Source organism: Olea europaea, chromosome 15, assembly GCF_002742605.1.
Source record: "Olea europaea var. sylvestris chromosome 15, O_europaea_v1, whole genome shotgun sequence".
NCBI lineage: Eukaryota > Viridiplantae > Streptophyta > Magnoliopsida > Lamiales > Oleaceae > Olea > Olea europaea.
This window is the reverse complement of record NC_036251.1, coordinates 28,544,225-28,557,798: the sequence shown is the minus strand read 5'-3', so window position 1 is coordinate 28,557,798 and position 13,574 is coordinate 28,544,225.

Here is a 13,574-nt window from a genome sequence, read left to right as displayed (position 1 = left end):
TCACACTGTGCGGAGAGATAGTTTGTCATCTCTCTGCACTTTGCGGAGTCCTTTTCTTTGCCTCATGAGCGGAGTTTTTTTTTTTTTTGTCTCATGGAATTTATGTATATTAAAATTATTATTATTTTTTTTTGTTGTTGGCATGATGCGTGTGTGGAACGTGTATGGCAGAATATTTGTCAATCACTATAAACAAAATTCTTCACAAAATGCAAAAAATAAAAATGCATAATAAATATTCTTATTACGCTAATAAAATTACAATAAACTTTTTTTTTACAAATAACATAAAAAAATCATTTTTGTCTTCAACAAAAAAATACATTTAAAAACTAGCAGTTTTATAACCACTTTTTATTTTTTAATTCTCGAAAATACAATTATAAAAAAGGAAACAACATTAAATTACAACATTTAATACTTAAGAAATTCAATATTAAATAAATTTTATACATTTATAACAAATTATAAATCCATATATGCAGTTTATCGTATATGCTGCCTACAGTATTTGCAGCTTATCGTATTTACAGCCTACCGTATTTGCAAAAAAACTTGCCGTATTTGCATCTTACCATATATGTTGCGTACCGTATTTGCAGCTTACCGTATATGTTGCATACCGTATTTGCAGCTTACCGTATATGTTGCATACCGTATTTGCAGCTTACTGTATTTTTATATACCAATTTTTGCACTTACAAATACTGAGAATGTAGAACACCGTACATTCACTTACCAAACCGAATTTCAAAAAAATTTCTAAAATTTTATTTTTTCAACATAAGCATAAAATAAATATTAAATATATATGAAACACAAAAAATAAATCTCCGCACAGTGCAGAGAGATGACAAACTAATTCTTCGCACTGTGCTGAGAGAGTTAATCTCTTCGCACAGTGCGAAGAGTTGGTTCGCACCATAACAAAACTTCCGCACAGTGTGTAGAGAGGTGAACCATGTGCAGGGTAAAAAAAAAGTGCGGAGAGTGCGGAGAGAAAAAAAATATTTCCGCACTGTGCAGAGAGAGTTGAACCATGTGTGGAGAGTTGGCAAACTCTTCGCACAGTGCGAAGTAAAAAAAAAAAACTCTCCGCACAGTGCGGAGAGATAACAAACCAGCTCTCCGCACAATATAAAAAGAAAAAAACTCTCCGCATAGTGTGGAGAGTTGTTTTCATATTCCTTAATTACAAGTCAAATATTAAGATTGTAAATTTTTCATATATACAACGAAACAGAGTAGAAAAACATGGCTCAAAATCAATTATGTCTTCTTTAAATTCCAGTCACAGCTCAATTTCTGAGCATACTAATCATATTTACGGTATTGGAAACGAGTTTTCTTGTGATTCATACAATGAAACAATATGTGAGTTGTGCAAAGAAGGTGATATTGATAGTACCATGGCATTGCTTTCACAAATGGAGGCTCTAGGGTACCAACCAAATTCAATTTTTTACACTTGTTTGATAACCGCTCTTGGACATTAGAAGCGGATACAATTTTCAATGAAATTATACTTTCGGGTTGTAGGCCAGGAATTAAAGTGTTCAATGCATTGCTCAAAAGTTGTTTGAGAAAATGCCTCTTGAAACTTACAGATAAAGTCCCGAGAGTTTTTGTTTTTTCTCATCACACTGTGCGGAGAGATAGTTTGTCATCTCTCTGCACTTTGCGGAGTCCTTTTCTTTGCCTCATGAGCGGAGTTTTTTTTTTTTTTTGTCTCATGGAATTTATGTATATTAAAATTATTATTATTTTTTTATGTTGTTGGCATGATGCGTGTGTGGAACGTGTATGGCAGAATATTTGTCAATCACTATAAACAAAATTCTTCACAAAATGCAAAAAATAAAAATGCATAATAAATATTCTTATTACGCTAATAAAATTACAATAAACTTTTTTTTTACAAATAACATAAAAAAATCATTTTTGTCTTCAACAAAAAAATACATTTAAAAACTAGCAGTTTTATAACCACTTTTTATTTTTTAATTCTCGAAAATACAATTATAAAAAAGGAAACAACATTAAATTACAACATTTAATACTTAAGAAATTCAATATTAAATAAATTTTATACATTTATAACAAATTATAAATTCATATATGCAGTTTACCGTATATGCTGCCTACAGTATTTGCAGCTTACCGTATTTACAGCCTACCGTATTTGCAAAAAACTTACCGTATTTGCATCTTACCATATATGTTGCGTACCGTATTTGCAACTTACAGTATATACTGCCTACCATATTTGCAGCTTACCGTATATGTTGCATACCGTATTTGCAGCTTACTGTATTTTTATATACCAATTTTTGCACTTACAAATACTGAGAATGTAGAACACCGTACATTCACTTACCAAACCAAATTTCAAAAAAATTTCTAAAATTTTATTTTTTCAACATAAGCATAAAATAAATATTAAATATATATGAAACACAAAATATAAATGCATATGAATATGGTGCTCAATCTTTAATTTTTCAATATTGAATTACACAAAATTTAGAAATATAATCTTCACATTCAACTCAATCATATCAACACTATCAAAGAATACAAGCAAAATAATTTGTATAATCTCGTAGATTTCTTATTTAAGTATGAAATATACAAGTATATTTTTTCTAGATGACACAATACTGTTATGCAATTGTAAAAATAATTTGCAATTATTTTCTTATATCATGAAAATATTTCTAGATATTGTTTCAAAAATTTTCAAAAAAACTAAAATTCATATACTAATAAAAATACGATAAATGTAAAACTCATGCAACGCACGTGACAGTCACTGTGTGGAGAGTTTTTTTTTAAACTTCGCACCGTACAGAGAGTTTGCCAACTCTCCGTACTGTGCGAAGTTTTTTTATTTTGCTTTTTTTACTCCGCACTTTGTGAGGACAGTGTTCGGATAGAATGTCATCTCTCCGCACTGTACGGAGAGTTTTGCCATGATGTTTGTCATCTCTTCGCACTGTGCAGAGAGATTTTTTTTACTTCGCATTGTACAGAGAGTTTGCCAACTTTTCGCACATGGTTTGTCATCTCTTCGCACTATACAGAAAGTTTTTTCTTCATTTTTTACTTCGGAGGCTCTAGGGTACCACCCAAATTCAATATTTTACACTTACATGATAATAGCTATTGGGCATTAGAATTGGATACAATTTTCAATGAAATTATACTTTCGGGTTGTAGGCCAAGAATTAAAGTGTTCAATGCATTGCTCAAAAGTTGTTTGAGAAAATGCCTCTTGAAACTTACAGATAAAGTCCCGAGAGTTTTTGTTTTTTCTCATCACACTGTGCGGAGAGATAGTTTGTCATCTCTCTGCACTTTGCGGAGTCCTTTTCTTTGCCTCATGAGCGGAGTTTTTTTTTTCGAAGTTTTTTTTTTTTTTGCTCATGGCAATTTATATTTACTAAAATTGTTAATTTTTTTTAATATTAGTGGCATGATGTGTGGAAGAACATTTGTTTGACATAATTAATTTTTTTAATGGTAGTGGAATGATGTGTGGAAGAACATTTGTTTGACATAAATAAAATAAAAAATAAAAAATGACATCATGTATAGTAAAATTGGATTCATTTACTATTGCATGAATAGTAGACCCTCATTTCATTTTTTATTAGAAGTTAGAAAAAATGAACAATGTTATAAAAGTGAAGAAAACAAAGAGAAGTCAATGGACTTGTGTGTGTTTTATTAAGAACCAAAGATCTATATTTATAGGACAAAATCAGGGATACAACAGTAATAATCTCTGGAACTATATGTATATAATTGTCATTCACCTTTAAACCATAATAAACTTACTTTTTACAGCACTCCTCCTTGAATGACATATTATAAAATATCTGCCTTGTTAAAATCTTGTTTGATAAAAATTTAATGGAAAAAAAATCAAAATGAAGGAAAAATGGTACAGTTATTTTGGAGTACTAAAAATAAATGTTACCTCATAAAAACCTTGCTGGGAAAATCCAGAGGGACAAAACCCAAGCGAAGGAAAAAAAAAGTACAACTACTCCCCCTGATGTTGATCACTGAAAATCTTTGAGTCAACGCATTCTAATCTCATGAACTAATTTCTTGAATGTAGATGTTGGCAGTGCTTTTGTGAATAAATCGGCCACATTATCACTTGAGCGAATTTGTTGGATATCGATGTCGCCATTCTTTTGAAACTCGTGTGTATGAAAGAATTTTAGAGAATATGCTTCGTTCTGTCACTTTTGATAGAATCTCCTCTGAGTTATGCAATACAAACTTCATTGTCTTCATACAAAATTGTTGGACTATCCTTTATTGAAGTTAATCCGTATGAAGTTTGGATATGATGGGTCATGTTTCTCAATCATACACATTCTCGGTTTGCTTCATGAATTGCAATAATTTCAGAGTGATTTGAAGATGTTGTCATCAAAAATTGCTTCACAGATCTCCATGATATAGCCGTTCCTCTATGTGTAAACACATAATCTGTTTGTGATTTAGCTTTATGTGGGTCAGATAGATAACCTGCATCTACATATCCCACTAACGCAGATCCCGACTTTTGAGAAAAAAATAATCCCAAATCAATAGTACTCTTTAGGTAATTAAAAATATGTTTAATACAATTCCAATGTCTTTGAGTTGGAGTAGAACTATATCTTATAAGAAGATCTACAGAAAAAATTGTGTCGGGTCGAGTGCAATTTGTAAGATAGGTTAATACTTCAATTGCACTAAGATATGGTACTTCAGGACTAAGAACATTTTCTCCATCTTCAAGTGGACGAAATGAATCCTTTTTCACGTCAAGTGATCGAACAACCATAGATGATTCCAATTGATGTGCATTATCCATATAAAAATGTTTTAAACTTTTTCTGTATACGTAGATTTAGGGTTGTCAATGGGCCGAGCCGAAAATCACGAGCTCGGCTCGACCTATGAGCTCACGGCTCGTGGGCCGATCCAAGCCCGGCTCGCGAGCAGACGTCTTTTTTCATTTATTTTATTTTTTTTGGAACAAATAGGTAAATTGGAAAATAAAAAAGTAATTTTAATTTTTAAATCGTGAATTATAATAAAAAATTTAAACTCTCCTCCTTTATTCGGGTTTGGGACCGACTACTTAAATTTAGAGTAGGTGGAGTTAAAAATTGTGTTGTTTGTTTATTTGTTCGTGTACAATTTTTTAAAGAAAATTTAAAACAGTATTAAAAATTATTTTTTTCAAGCAACGCTACGCGTTCCCTTGCATATAATTTTCGAAGAAAATCTCTTCTAAAAATTGAAAGGGTAATCGAATGCCCTTTCAATTATCGTAAGTCTTCACTTCGAAGATTATATAAAAGTCTTTCACTTCGAAGATTATATATAATCTTCGAAGTGAATAATCTTTGAAGTGAAAGACTTCTGACGATTGAAAGGGCAATCATTCGACTACCCTTTCAATTTTCAGAAGGAATTTATTTCAAAAATTATATGCAAAGGTACGCACAGCGTAGTTCGAGAAAAGAATTTAAAATGTAGATATAATAATAGTAATAGTACCAAGTACTAACAAAAATTTAACTAAATTGATGGAAAATAAATTTTTTTTAACTAAAAGAGATAGAAAAAAATAAAAATGAAATCTTTATTTTTTTTATTTTTCTTTTTAAAATAGATAAAATATAAATCTCAATCCTTTATCTAGGCTTGGGATCAACTACTTAAATATTCAGTAGGCGAAGTTAAAAATTGTACACGAATAATTTTTTGTAGCGTGTACAATTTTTTAAAGAAAATTAAAAGTAACAATAAGAAAAGAAAAGTTTTATCAATATAATTAAATCAAATATCACTTACTTGACGACATACAATTTCGGCATATTTATCTTGTGGTCGAAAATGAGCGTCCTGTCAATCCTTAACGCACATTAATGCTTCTAAAATATCTTCTTTCAGTCGGCTCCTTACCTCGCTCAAAACTTTTTTACCTGCACTAAAAGCAGACTCTGAAGTAACAGTGCTAATCAAAGGTGTCACAGATCTTTTGCAATAGCAGATATAACTGGCCAACGTCGTTCATACCTTCGCCAGAATTCAATTACTTCGTCTGAACTTTTTTAATTGTTTTATCTGTTGGCATATTCTGGTTGAAATAATCAATTAATTCAGCAGGCAATGCATTATGGCTTGAGCTCGTAGATGTATGATGAGAATGAGATACAGATGGTGACGACATGGCAGTGGCAGTGGTAGTAGATGAACACATTGCAAATGAATTAAATCTATACGAATTAATGCCTTGAAATAAATTAAATATTTTCGCATCTTCTTCTTCAATTTCAGTGGAAGGAGTAGGTGCAGATGGTACCCGACTAATATTGGTACCCATTCGGTTCGAATATAATTTATACATTTCACATAATGTTTGCTCTAAATTTTCATATGTGATAGGTGTATCAAATGTTAAGGCGTTTGAAATTTGATCAATTATATATTTAGTTCCCGATAAATTATATTGGGGATTCATCACGCACGCTAAAGGAAATAATATAGGCAAATCTTCCCAGTATTTTTTAAATTTTAATTCCATAACAATTATAATTTCACTGAAATCAGAGTTATTTTTGTATTTATGAAATGCTCTTGCAATTATATAAAGACGTTCAAGCACCATACAGCTGGTGGGATAGTAAACGTCCGATAAAATCTTAATGGTTTTATAAAAAGATGTTAAAATTTTTTTTAACTTTCAAAGCTAAATGTCAATCACGTTCAGTCAACATACCCTCGTCATCACTTCTAACATATCTATTATTATAAAAGTCAGTTATTAAATGTTCAAAACCTCCACATGACTTTAATAACAAGTAAGTAGAGTTTCACCCATGACTTACGTCGCTAACAAATGTTTTAGCATTTTGCACTCCTATTTCAGTACAATAATCCTCAAATGTTTGTTTTCTACTTGGAGAGATTGTGATATATATTAGTGCGTTCCTAATATTTTAAAGTTCATCCTTTATATATTTTAAACCATTTTGGACAATTAAATTCAAAGTATGACATACACAACGAATATGAAACAAATACCCACCAAAATCAGGTTGTAGTACCCTATGCAATTTTTCAGCAACTACTTTATTAACACTAGCATTATCGAAAGTAAATGAACGAATTTTACCTTCGCAATGATATTCTCTAACCATGCTAATAATAACATTAAATATATTATTAGCATTGTGAGGAAACTCAATAATTCTAAAAGCAATAATTTTTTTATGCATGCACCAAAGTGGGTCTATATAATGTGCAGTTGCAGCTATATATGCTCTTTTATTAATCACTTCCCATATATCCGAAGTTAAAGATATGACACCCCCATATTTTTGCAAATCCATAATTAATTGCTGTTTTGTTGAAGTAAAATATTGTATTGTATCGGAACGAAGAGTGTTTCGACTTATCTCAACGTACCTTAGCTGCAAATATTCTTTCACATACGAGACGTAGTGTTGGTTGTCAATTAATGCCAAAGGCAACTCAGCACTAACAACAAGCTTCACCATTCCGACTCAAGCTTTCTCCTCCGAATACACTCATGTGGATAGGGGTGTAACAGAACCACCGGCGTCTGGACTGTCAAATTGCAATTATGTTTGACAGCCTGGAATAAGTCCATGTTTGGCCGCACATACTTTGTAATGACGGTTGAGATGGGTGGTACCAATTACTCTTTGCCCTCCAATCTTTGTTGGCAGTATTTACATACTGCTTTGGATTCTTGGACTCCATTGACGATTTTTCTCGTTGAAATCAACTTAAAGTGATCCCAATATTTTGCTTGTTTTTTCCTCTTTCGCTTTCCCCTCGCATCGGGAATGTTTATCGTATTCCGCTTCGGGAGCGTCAACATCATCCAAATTAATTGAATAATTTGGATTGCCGCTTACACGATGATGAAGATCCAAATCTGGAATATCTTCAGGTAGGGGTACGTCATTTAGACCTTCAAATTGATTCTAAAATTGACTTTGCGGTGCCATAGGGGATTCGTTTCCTCCCACACCGAATAAGTTTTCGACAAATGTGCGTGGATCCATTTGTTTAAGTGTGATAAGTAATAACTAATAAAAGAATAATTACATAAATGTAGTGAGGAATGAAAATTGGATGAAATTTCAATAAATATAGTGAGAACTGAGAAATGAGAATTGGATATTGTATATAAAAATTGCACAACTACCAATACGATACAAGAGAGTTGAGAGAAAGATAATTGAGAGTTGAGAGTGAATTGTAGAAATTTTTGTGGTTAAATGCCACTATTTATAGAAGAAGAAAAGAATATATATATATATATATATATATATAAGGACCAAAACGGTCACTGAAAAAATTCAGTGATCGTTAACGATAAAAAAAAAATTAATTAATTCGGGGATTGAAACGGTCACTTTTAAAAATGAGCCCGGCTTGTGGCTTGTTTATAACGAGCCCACTCGGCTTGTGTTTTTATGAGCTCGAGTCGCCCACGAGCTCCGTTTTTGCAAGTCAAGCGGGCTAGCCGACGAGCCGCTCGACCCATTTGCCACCCCTACATAGATTGATGAACAAATAATCCATTTGTAAAATGTTCAATCTGCAATCCGAGACAAAATTTGATTTTTCCCCAAATCCTTCATTTCAAATTCGTTTATCAAATAACCAGCAACTTTGTTGAGCTCTTCAAGAGTTCCAATTAGATTTAAATCATCAACTATAATTGCAAATCCAATATTTATTTTCTTTATGAAAACATATGGACGTACATGGTCATTTTCATAACATTCATTCAAAAAATATTAGCTAAGGCGATTATGCCTCATGCGTCCAGATTATTTTAAACAATATAATGATCCAAGAACATGATTTTCGGACATGTATCATTTGAGTTATGCTTCAAGCATATTAAATTTTTCAAAGATACCATTAATAATTATGAAAGATCAGTTGACTATCACGTATTTCGAATTTCATGTATTGTCAGGATAACATGATATAGACTCGTGATTCCATCCATGACGATCTTTACGAAATTCACTATGTTAAGAATTGTGCATTACACAATACGACTTCATTTTTTTTCATTTCCTTTTCGTATAAATATATATTTTTAGATTTTCGGACTACAGTTCGAAAAATTTTGTTTTTATTTAGTAAATTCAATTTAAGATTGCGTCTCCTTTTATTTGGCCAAATATTATTTCGATTGATATATTTCGACGCATTTATTTCGATTCCTCGCGATTCATATATGACACTGTATATCATGTACAAAATTGTTGTCGACAACTTTTTCTTTTCTCGTTCGATTTTATCTCTTTTCCCACAGTAACATGACTTAATTAGATATCTCAATTTTCAACATATTAGGTAATTGAACCTCTTCTGGAGTTTTATAATTTATTATGTCTAAATACTCATTAAGAGTATATGCCTCCTTAATGAAACCATCTTTGCTATTTGCTCCATTTTCATTTGAAGATTTTTGTATTATAATCAAATATCATCATGCTTCAGGCGTGCCGTAGATATATCAAATATAATATTAACAAATTGTCCCTTAAGACATCAATTCGTATTAAAGCATTAAAAATTGGTGCGTCAGATATTGTTGATCTCTTTGATCAATAAGTGTATCTAAATAAATTATCTTTCGAACTTTTGGTTCGAATGATATTTAGCGAGAATTTAAATGATGATGCATTTATACATTATTTTCAACTTCTTAATTCCTCCTCTAATACTGAGAGAATTGTCCAATCAAATCGACAATCATTTTTCAATGTTATAATATATCGCCCATTTGAAATAATAGTTCAAACTACGTACTTATTCTCAGCATTCTTTATTTTTCATTTTAATATATTGTGGTGTTTAATTTTTATATATACTACACCATCAAAAATAATTAACTGAAAAAATTAGGATTTGACCATAAGTTGATCATAATATGGAGAATTGTGATTTTGGCATGATACATAATAGAATTCCCTAAATAAAAATGGAAAATACTTTATTCTCAATTAAATTAACTGTAGGCATTTAACAAACAATAGTGTTAAACCATCTATCGACATCTCAACTAACACTTATTAAAATTATTAGATTTATGTCCACTAACATTAATAAGATATAGTCTTGATCATATAATTTGAAAATTATGCTCATAACTTGAGCAATTATTTCGCAAAACTTCAGATTGCGAATACCATGTAATCATCTAATATTTGTGTAAAATTTATTAGATACAAATAATATTTAGATGGTTAACATGGTGGGTGATTGTCCCCATATATCACCCTAATTAATTTTTAGAAATATAGGGAATTCAATCCCTATTTTAGCTAGCGATATTTAATGATCAATTGTCGATAAAGAGAACAAATAATATATAAAAATTCATTGGATTGAAAAATCTTCTGATTCTTCATTTAATATCAATTTTTTTTAATTTCACATCATTATTGATCCAGTGATGGTTCAACTGATCATGCCAAATAATAAAATCAAATTGAACTTCTAGTTCAATATAATATATAATACAATTATTTAATTTCGAAGAATATGATTAAATTATATAATCATATATCATTTTAAGTAGTCAAACTAATCAATGTTCTGACGATATTAGTTATATATTTTCCTCCAGGGATAAATATGAATTCAAAATAATATATATTTCAGAAACATGTACTGTTTTTAAAGCACGTTATATATTTTTTATTATTATTACTCATTCAAAAGCAATATGTCAATGTTCTTTTGGAATATTGAAAATTATAATTCAAGCTCTTCGGGAGCAATCAAATATTATTATAATAAATTATACAATAATTTACTCTTCGAGTGTAAAAAAATAATTTACATTAGATTATATGTAATTATATTTTTCGAGAGCAAGTAAGATCTAACTAGAATATTAATGAAAATTATAATATGCTATTTTGAGATCATGTTATATTTTACCATTACTTCTTCAAAAACAATAGATCAATATTCTTCTAAAATATGAAAAATTTTAATGTCATATTTTTCAGGAACAATAACATATTATTGTTTACAGTAATAATTATGTAAGGATTTACTCTTCAAGAGTAAAAACATAATTTTAATGTCATATTTTTCAGGAACAATAACATATTATTGTTTACAGTAATAATTATGTAAGGATTTACTCTTCAAGAGTAAAAACATAATTTTAATGTCATATTTTTCAGGAACAATAACATATTATTGTTTACAGTAATAATTATGTAAGGATTTACTCTTCAAGAGTAAAAACATAATTTTAATGTCATATTTTTCAGGAACAATAACATATCATTATGCTCTTTAAGAGTAATAAAATCTGATCAGAACATCAATATCTAAATGCATATGCAGAAAAATGGTCACGTAAATAAATAGAATAATTTAATTCGTGATTTTACATATAATCGATCAATATCCTTTAGGAATATTGAAATTATAATATTATATGCTTTTTGAGCAATTAATATTCTTTTTTAAAATATTAATAACATTGTGCTTCTTCATGAACACTAACACAATTTTTTTTAATATATAAAATGTGCTTTCTTTAGGAACACAACGAGACATATAATTTTCAAGAGTATAAATATAATATTCTTCTAGAATATTAATATTAACGATTCATTATTCCTTTCGAGCTAAATAATAAAATTTATGCCCCATACGAGTAATAATGAAATGTTCTTCTTGAATGTTTATATAAAATGTGTTGCGTTTTTTCAAGAACATTAACATTATATTCGTTTAAAATAACTATAATTTAAATTATGCTTTTTCAGGAGTATTGAGTCAATATTTTTTTTGGAATATTGAACTTGTAATATCATGCTATTTATAAGCAAATAACATTCTTCTAGAATATTAATAATGGTTTGCTACTTCAGGAACAACAACGAACTCTTTATAATAGATAGATATACAATTAATATTATCCTGAAATATTAATTATAATGTTGTGCTACTTTTGGAACAACAATATAATAAATTCTTAATTTGAAGTTCAAAGAATAATATCTAAAAATATTTAATTACCATATAGACATGATATGAATTTATATAGAAAAATTAATTACTAAAAATGTATTAAGAAAAAAAATCTCCATGTATAGAAGTTAAAAAAATTGGTTAAATCATTTACTGACTAAATCTTTTACCAACATGCAAAAGATACTAAACATGCATGTGAATTTCACATATATAGAAATTCAAGATAGAACTAATATGTAACAGATTCAAAAGACAGAATTAATACTAAATAATATGTAGAAAAAATGATCGTGTATGAATAAAAAAATGTGAATTAATGTGTTCAGATTACACATACAAACGTGAATTAGAGTTAATATATATATTGATGAAAAGTAGAGAAGAAGAAGCAACCTCGTTATGATGCATATTTATATTGAAATATTTCACATGCTACCAAATTAATTTTGATACACATGATAAGTATTCATGCCCATAAAAATTATTACCTTCATCAAATTTTGAAAAATTAAGTTATCGTGCTGATAATATGTCATAAAAGTGAAGAGAAGATAAGAGTACAGAGAGAAGTCAATATGTTTGTGTTTGTTTTTTTAATAACAAAAACCCTATATTTATAGAACAAAATTAGGGATACAAACAGTAATAATTTCTAAGGTTATAAAGGTATAATTGTCATTAACCTCTAAACCCTAATAAACTTACCTTTTACAACAAATAATTGTTTTAGAAAAATTATGCATTAATAGCACACACTTGCCTCTTTCAAAGGATTAAGAACTGCTGAAGATGCTAACTGGGCTGGGCCTAGTCAGAAGACCAGCAGCTTCGTTGGCTTAGGTCGCCCAATAATTGAAAGCCCACATTGTCAGTTAATGAGAGATCTAGCCCACTTGTAGTCTTTGATCCACCAACCCAATTAGGTACAAGCTCGACAATTGAACTAGGCCTGTTTGGTAAGGCCTACGTTGAAAACCTACTAACCCAGCTAGTAAAATGTCCATGAGTGGAGTGGGTATAACCACGACTGGTCGAGAAAATTTATAAAGCCTCCATTTGGTTCAGTTAAAATTTTGAATTAAAATTCAAGTCAAATTCAATAATTAAATTTTAATCATATATTTTATAAATTTCACAACTTTTCAACCACACATTTTATCGATTTTATCATAATTTACTAAAAATTTGACTTTTATTTAAATCGAAGAGGCAAAGAGTAGTTTTCGAATCACAAGAATGATGCTCTCTGATTAAATTCGAGTATGAGATTAATGTGATTATAGTTGAGAACTTAATTTTATTTTTTTATTCGTATAAGAAGACTGTCCATCATTTTTTACAACTTGAATTCGCAAAGTGCCATTTTGATTTTCATTTTCTGAAAGTCATTTTTATTTAATTTCGTTTTCAATTACACATTTCATCAATTTTATTAAAATCTACTAAATATCTTAATTTCAGAAAAATCAATTGCAGGCTAAATCATCATTATTACAATAGGAAGT